Below are 6,512 nucleotides of genomic sequence, written 5' to 3' on the forward strand. Positions count from 1 at the left end.
GTTATTATGCCTTCCACGATGAGAAACGATGAAAGCGAGGAAAATAATATTTAGAAAATGTATAGTATTTCGCGCTCCAAGTAGGCGATGGCTTTTGTGCGATGTCTACCTGCCACCGCGGGTAACACCAAAACAACAGAAGAAGAACGAACGTGATGTTTACGAATTACTGAAGATTCGCGCGATCCACGGAAATTTGTTCATTTGTACTGTAGTTTTGGTTAAGAGTTGCAAGTCGTCTCGGTAGGTAAGGAGACTTTTTCCCGGTGTCGTCGTTTCGGGACCCGTTGGATTCTTCTTAAAACTTATCCGGCAACGATGCAATGTGTTTACTGAAGTTGGTCTTCTTGGAAGGGCCGGGCCCCGGCGTACTCTGCGACTCGAGGAATAAAGAGTTTTATGAATGCAGCTCTTTCAAGATGCAAACGAATCTGAAGAGAGCGTTGAAGTAATTTCTCGAATAAATAAATAATAAAACACATTTCAAATAGGCAGGGAAACTACCTACCGAAATTCCTCCAGGGCGGGCAAAAAACTACGCACAGGAAGATGAAATGGAAAGGAAGGGGTGGGGGGAGGCAGCAGAATAATTAACAGTTAATAAGTGTCTGCCATATTGTTGATTAGTTTGATTGTTTGTTTTCTCTCTTTGCAGCTCGTCTCGCTATGGATCTGAAGGCGATAAAAGGCCAGTTTTCTTCGCCAGGGTTTGATCCCGGGTGAAGGAACTCATTTTTCTCACTCGGGCACCCCTTCACGAGACGGACGGTGAACGTGGAAGGCATCATCAGGTTACGTTTGACAGCTGTGAACGATTCCATCGATCTCGGTTCTGTTCGGATAGATGGTGGCGAAATATGACGGGGCAAAATGCGCACCTCAACTGTTCAACACCAAAGCAGGGGAAACACTCTGAAGGTAATTCAACTCCTTTTGTAAACAGCATTCACCAATCCCGGCACCCGAAGAAAGGTGAACACAAAAGGTGAAACCCTGCGTTTTGTTTTGTTTTCGCAAACTTGCTGCTTTTGTTTATATTGAGCAGCGAGCAAAGACGCGATAAGCGGCTTGAACGGTTTTAAAAACCGATGAAGAGGCACATTCGAAAGCCACTTACTTGGGAAAGGAACGACACAATAGCCACCTCGAAAGAGTGGCAGTTTTTGTGCTTCGTTGCACAAATTTCATAAACAAAGCCCGGGGATCGATGATAAAGTTTTTAATTAAACCGATGACAGATGATTCGGTTCCGGCGGCCGCCGAAACAATAGAGGTAAGCTTCAGAAGATGATGATACCTCCTTGAAATTTAATTAAACCAATTTCGCACTCTCATGAACAAAGCATTAATCACAGGTTGCCCATCCCACTTTTAGCGTGTAACGCAAGGCTTGCTTTTCCTGGGGATTAGAGCGAGCGACCCCAAGGATAAACCGGAAAATCAAAATGTTAACCTCTTCTACCATTCACTCTTTCTCTTGAGGCTTGATCCCAACCCACCCGCACTCATATGTCCCACTTCTATCTATCTACTACGTATGTGGTGGTCTGTGGTTCAAGGACGATCACCTCCCACCTGAAAAAAACCTGGTTTCTGGCCGACCGACCTTATGTGGCTGATGTTTTTTTTCTACCGGATTGCTTCCGGGAAAGGACCAAAGTCAACCTGATTGAAGCTGCTGCTGCTGCTGCTCGGGATAATTAATTACGTGAACCTTTTTTCCCGGAGTCGCCATTGCTTGCTTGCTTGCTTTCGGTTTACCGAAAGGCACCCACCTACAACATTTGGTGACCAGGCAAACAAAACTGATTTCGGCCAGTGCCGGATTTAGGCGCTTCTGGCGAAACTTTTTTTTGTCAACTCTGTAGATCGGTGATTTTCAAACATGTGTGTGCATTAGACTAAGTCGATTTGGGGTCATTTTTGAATTTCTCAAACCCTGGGGTCTTAAACGCTTCGTTTTGATTCAAAACTCATCCATGATTTTTTGCAGAATTTTTAAGTAACGTTTACATGAGTAAATTTGGACTTCAAGGTTTGTATGGGAAAATTGAATATTTTGTACTGAAAAATCATCATCATTTTTGTTTCTTCTATGGAGCCAAGCCTGCTAATGGTTTTTGTGCCAATTTATAAAATCTTCAAAGGAATTTTTCCGCTGAACAAATTTGTAGAAGACCGTAACTTCGTATCTTATTAGACAAAAAAGTTATTAGCTATTTAACAGGGGTATGTCTTTTGGCAATGATAAACAATTAATTCAATTGAGTCTACCTATATTATTATTTTTAATTCCTTCTACCGTTCCGGCCGCAATCTTCAAAACCAACTCAGTCGAAGGTTGGAAATCTTATCCTTTGCAGTCTGAGATGATTTCATGACTTCCTTTCTTATTGGTTTACATAAATATTGAGAAAATTAGGTGAAAACACATATTGTTTTCGAAGGCCACAATACGATTGAAATGAAACTTTCGGAAACTATAGCCTATCGAATGTGTAACTGTGATTTAACGCTTTTCATCCAAATAATTAAATTTAAAAACGAATAATTTCGACGGATGTCCATTCATTTGAATAATCATTGTTCCAAAACACCACATACAAATTGGAATAAAATTTTTAGGAGTTAAACCGTCGAAGATATACTTGATATTATTGGATGGAGGTTTACCTGTCCAAAAATTCTACTTTTAACGCATGTCATTTAGACTAAATAAAACCGATTTTTGCAATTTAAATTGCGTTGCGTTGTACTGATAAAAACAATGAATGTTTCCGAAGATTACATCTCGATTGGAATAAAGCTTTTAAAAGTTATAGCTCATCGAAGATATACCTGGGAATAGGATGAATGATTCTTCAGTCTAAAAATTCAACTAAAATTCACATTATTTATACAAATTTAAACCGATTCTCGCAACGTAAGCTCCGTTGCTTCGTTCAAGTCAAAATAAACAATGTTTCAGAACACCACATTTGATTGACATAACATCTTTAAAAGTTATAGCCCATCTTAAATATACCTGTGCGTGCATGGATGAACGCTTTTCAGTCCGAAAACTCAACTTGAATTGCATGTCATTTAGACAAAATTGAACCGATTTTCACAACTTAAATTACGCTGAGTTGTTCAAATCAAAACAAATAATGTTTCCAAAGACCACATCTCGATGAAAATAAAACTTTTAAAAGTTATTGCCCATCGCAGATATATGTAACCGTGCGCTGGCTAAAGGCTTTCCAGACCAAAAATTTAACTTGAAACTTTGAGATTAAAATGAACATTATTCTCAAAGAGTGCGGTGTGCTATTTGAGAATAATGTTCATTTTAATCTCAAAGTTGGAATATAAATTTCGAAAGTTACAGTCCTTGGAAAGATATACCGGTTCATTTGACCAAACATTTTCTGTTTGGTTTTTGTAATTTTAATAGGAGGACTCCACCTAAATCCGCACCTGAATTGGAACGATCCCCTAATTGCTTCCACTCGGGCAAGTTGGCCACAAATAAAACTTTTTTGCTTCTATTCGTCGCTCATTTTCCGCCGTGTGTTGCCGTGTTCCAGCTGGGTCCGGTCCAGTCCGACTCGACTGGACAGGCACAGAGACCAAGGCAACAATGACGGGGCGCCCAAGACGAGGGTGTGAAAAGAGGTATTATTTGACCGCAAAAGAAAATAAACAACACTCACTGGGTGAGCAGCGAGACAGTAGGTTGCCGACTGGGTACCTGACTTAATTCTTCTCCAAACAGTAGGTTCAGTAGTACAACAATGCAATTCAATGAATGACCGGGCGAAACCGACCTGTCGACTCCTTGTCCATTTTTCTTCGACCTTCCGAATGGAATAAGAACCTCCCGTCGATTTGGATGTTATTATACCTTGACAGGTCTCTTCGCACTCAATTATCTCGTTTTGAACGTTAAGAGGGAAAAGGCCACACCTCTCGGTTTCCATGTTTTTTTTCTTCGAGTGTTTTAGATTCCTTTTGGTTCTTTTTAAAAAAAAGGTCTACCATTTACCGAATCTTTATCTCTTCGTTAACCAAGGAGCAGCAGTAATACAAAAGAACCTGACCTGAATTGGCGATGAGTTGTCCTGGCCGACGACGACGCCAGGGTGACTCACAGGTTGTCCAGGGCCAGGCTGCCTGGCGCCCTTGCACCTCTATTGGAAAGGAAGCAGAGCATCTTCATCTCGTATCAACAGATAGATACGGCAGAAACGTACCGCACCGGGTGAGTGAGTGAGTGTACAAAAATGTATACGCAAATTGAAGAATCATTTATTTCCCCCTGGTTCTGTTGGCTGGTTTTCGGCCTGTTTCCGACAATCGGAAGGGTCGATTCGTTCGGAAGCACCGCAGTGATTCCTTCAGTATTTTACCTTCCGTCTTACGTCAGTTTTTTTCTCAGTGTTTCTTCATCTCTGTTTGAGAAGGGAGAAGAAATTGGGGGAAAGGATTCCGTTCCGTCCCTACTTTTTCCTTCCTTCAGGAAGGTTTGTTAGAGCACGCGGATGGTGACTAAAGTAGGCCGTGTGTGGTGTGAGGAAAGTTCTACCTTGCTAGCTTGCTTTGTTCGACTGTCGACTGTTTGTGCGTCTCAAGAAGTCGGCGACACATTGGCGACATGTGACAATCGGTTTTGGGAAAGGGGGAAAAGACGACGCCGACAAGTGTTTTGTTCTTCTGGAGAATTAAGTCGACAGGTGGATCGTTATGAGAAGGTGGAAAACGAGCGTTTTCGCTTTGATGATTGCCTTCGAACTTTTTGGAGATTGTGTAAGTTTCTGTTGATTTTAGGACGAACGTTACGACGACAATCATTGAAAGTATGATGATGATGACGATGATATTATTTTACGCGTAGCACTTACCGTAGAAGCTGTCTAGGGATTGAGTCCGGAAGGTTGTTTTTTACTCTTTTATATATTTCGATCCCTTCGAACAAGGGGAATTGATTGTTCTCCGACGACGCGTGCTCTCGGATAGCCGTTTTTTGAGGTAGGGAACGGCAGTTATTTAAATCCGCATCGGGTACACGTGGTTGTGCACCTTTGTGCACCCTACTCGTTTTCTAGGGATATTTAAATGGTACACACTCGGCAGCTGAGTCCCTTTTTCATTTCTGGACAAAAGGTGCACACGTTGTTTTGGGATGAGATTAGAATAGAACTTTAATGAATTTTGTTTCGCTTCGCTTCAGTTCGCTCGTTGGAGGAATAATTTGATACTCCGTCGAGATAAACTGCCGCAATCAAGGTTTCAAGTGTTTTCGGCACCCGGATAGATGCGGAACGACGTCAAAGCTTGCTGTTTGAAATGATCGACGAGGAAGTTTGTCTCTCGATTTCGTAATGTTAATATTAACCGCCTACCTCGACCGATGATGACTGTCAGAGTCATATGTATTTGATGGATGATTTTGAATCAGCGCCAAGCTCCTCCCCCCAAAATCGTTTCGTTTCGTAAAGCCACACCACCTACAGCAGAGCCGAACGAACACGTCGACATTATACCTGGCACGGCACACCGTAGTCGACCAATCCAATTAAATGGCTACTTCCTCAATTGAGAGCGAGTAGGTAACTTTGCGCGCCATACTCGTACACTCATCATCCATTAACTCGACTCACACTTGTGTCACTTGCGACGGTGTCAACGCACATGTATCGCGTAAAGAACAACCAGAGACAACAACGAGTAATGCAACCATCCAGAACAACAAACATCAGGCGAACGAAGAACGGAGGAGTGTGGAAAACAGAGACAAATCATTCGGGGTGTCCATAACAACAGGAAGTGACCACGACACGACGACGACTGTTAGTTCAAAACGAAACAAAATGGAGGTCGGTATCACCGTTCCTACCTGTTCTTTCCCCGACCACGACGATGTTCCATATTTAGAGCTGGGTACCTTATCAGTTTGTTTTCGTTTCGCTCATTCATTCCAGAGAAGACCTTCCTTATCTCTAAGCCCACGTTACGAATACGTTAGACTAATCCTTCCCATTGCAATGGGTTGGTTTTCGGTTGCTTATCGTTATCTGCCTGTCTACTAGTCTACGGTCCGTACAGGCAGGCAAGCACACGCGTACCTTGCCTTATCGCTGAGCTGAGCTGAGATGTTCCCGAGATGTTCTCGGGAACCTGAGCAAGGGATGACATCATGTACCAAAACTCTCAGCATCCCAACAAGCTTGAGCGTAATGCAATCGGTATTCAGATTACAAGCAATTTACGAGTAAAACGAGTTATAACGCAACCGGGTGCAATCGTTCTACAGTCAAATTGTCTCTTTTCCTACAAGAGTGCACTCATCATCATCAAACTAACTAACTTAGGCCTACCTACTTGTGTGCTTGAAGATTTGTATTGGGGAAGGATCGTAAAACCGGGTTTACTTTTATTACCTTTCCTGGTGAGCGCACACAACACACGTTAAGCGCGTTAAGTTGCAACAACGTTGCAACGTTCCAAGTTTTTCAAAATGGCGTTCGCGT

At 42.4% G+C, this 6,512-nt stretch overlaps 1 protein-coding gene across 1 annotated transcript in view; it reads right to left on the reverse strand.

Annotated features, from left to right (window-relative positions):
- LOC129759736 (zinc finger protein 1) overlaps positions 1-4,902 on the reverse strand; it is a 44,833-nt gene extending 39,931 nt beyond the window's left edge. Inside the window, exon 1 of the mRNA XM_055757255.1 lies at positions 4,884-4,902. The gene's annotated coding sequence lies outside the window, so the exon portion shown is untranslated. The remainder of the gene's footprint in view (positions 1-4,883) is intronic.
- Positions 4,903-6,512: the final 1,610 nt, after the last annotated feature.

The sequence above is a fragment of the Uranotaenia lowii genome, unplaced genomic scaffold (genome assembly GCF_029784155.1).
Source record: "Uranotaenia lowii strain MFRU-FL unplaced genomic scaffold, ASM2978415v1 HiC_scaffold_257, whole genome shotgun sequence".
In the NCBI taxonomy this organism is placed as follows: domain Eukaryota; kingdom Metazoa; phylum Arthropoda; class Insecta; order Diptera; family Culicidae; genus Uranotaenia; species Uranotaenia lowii.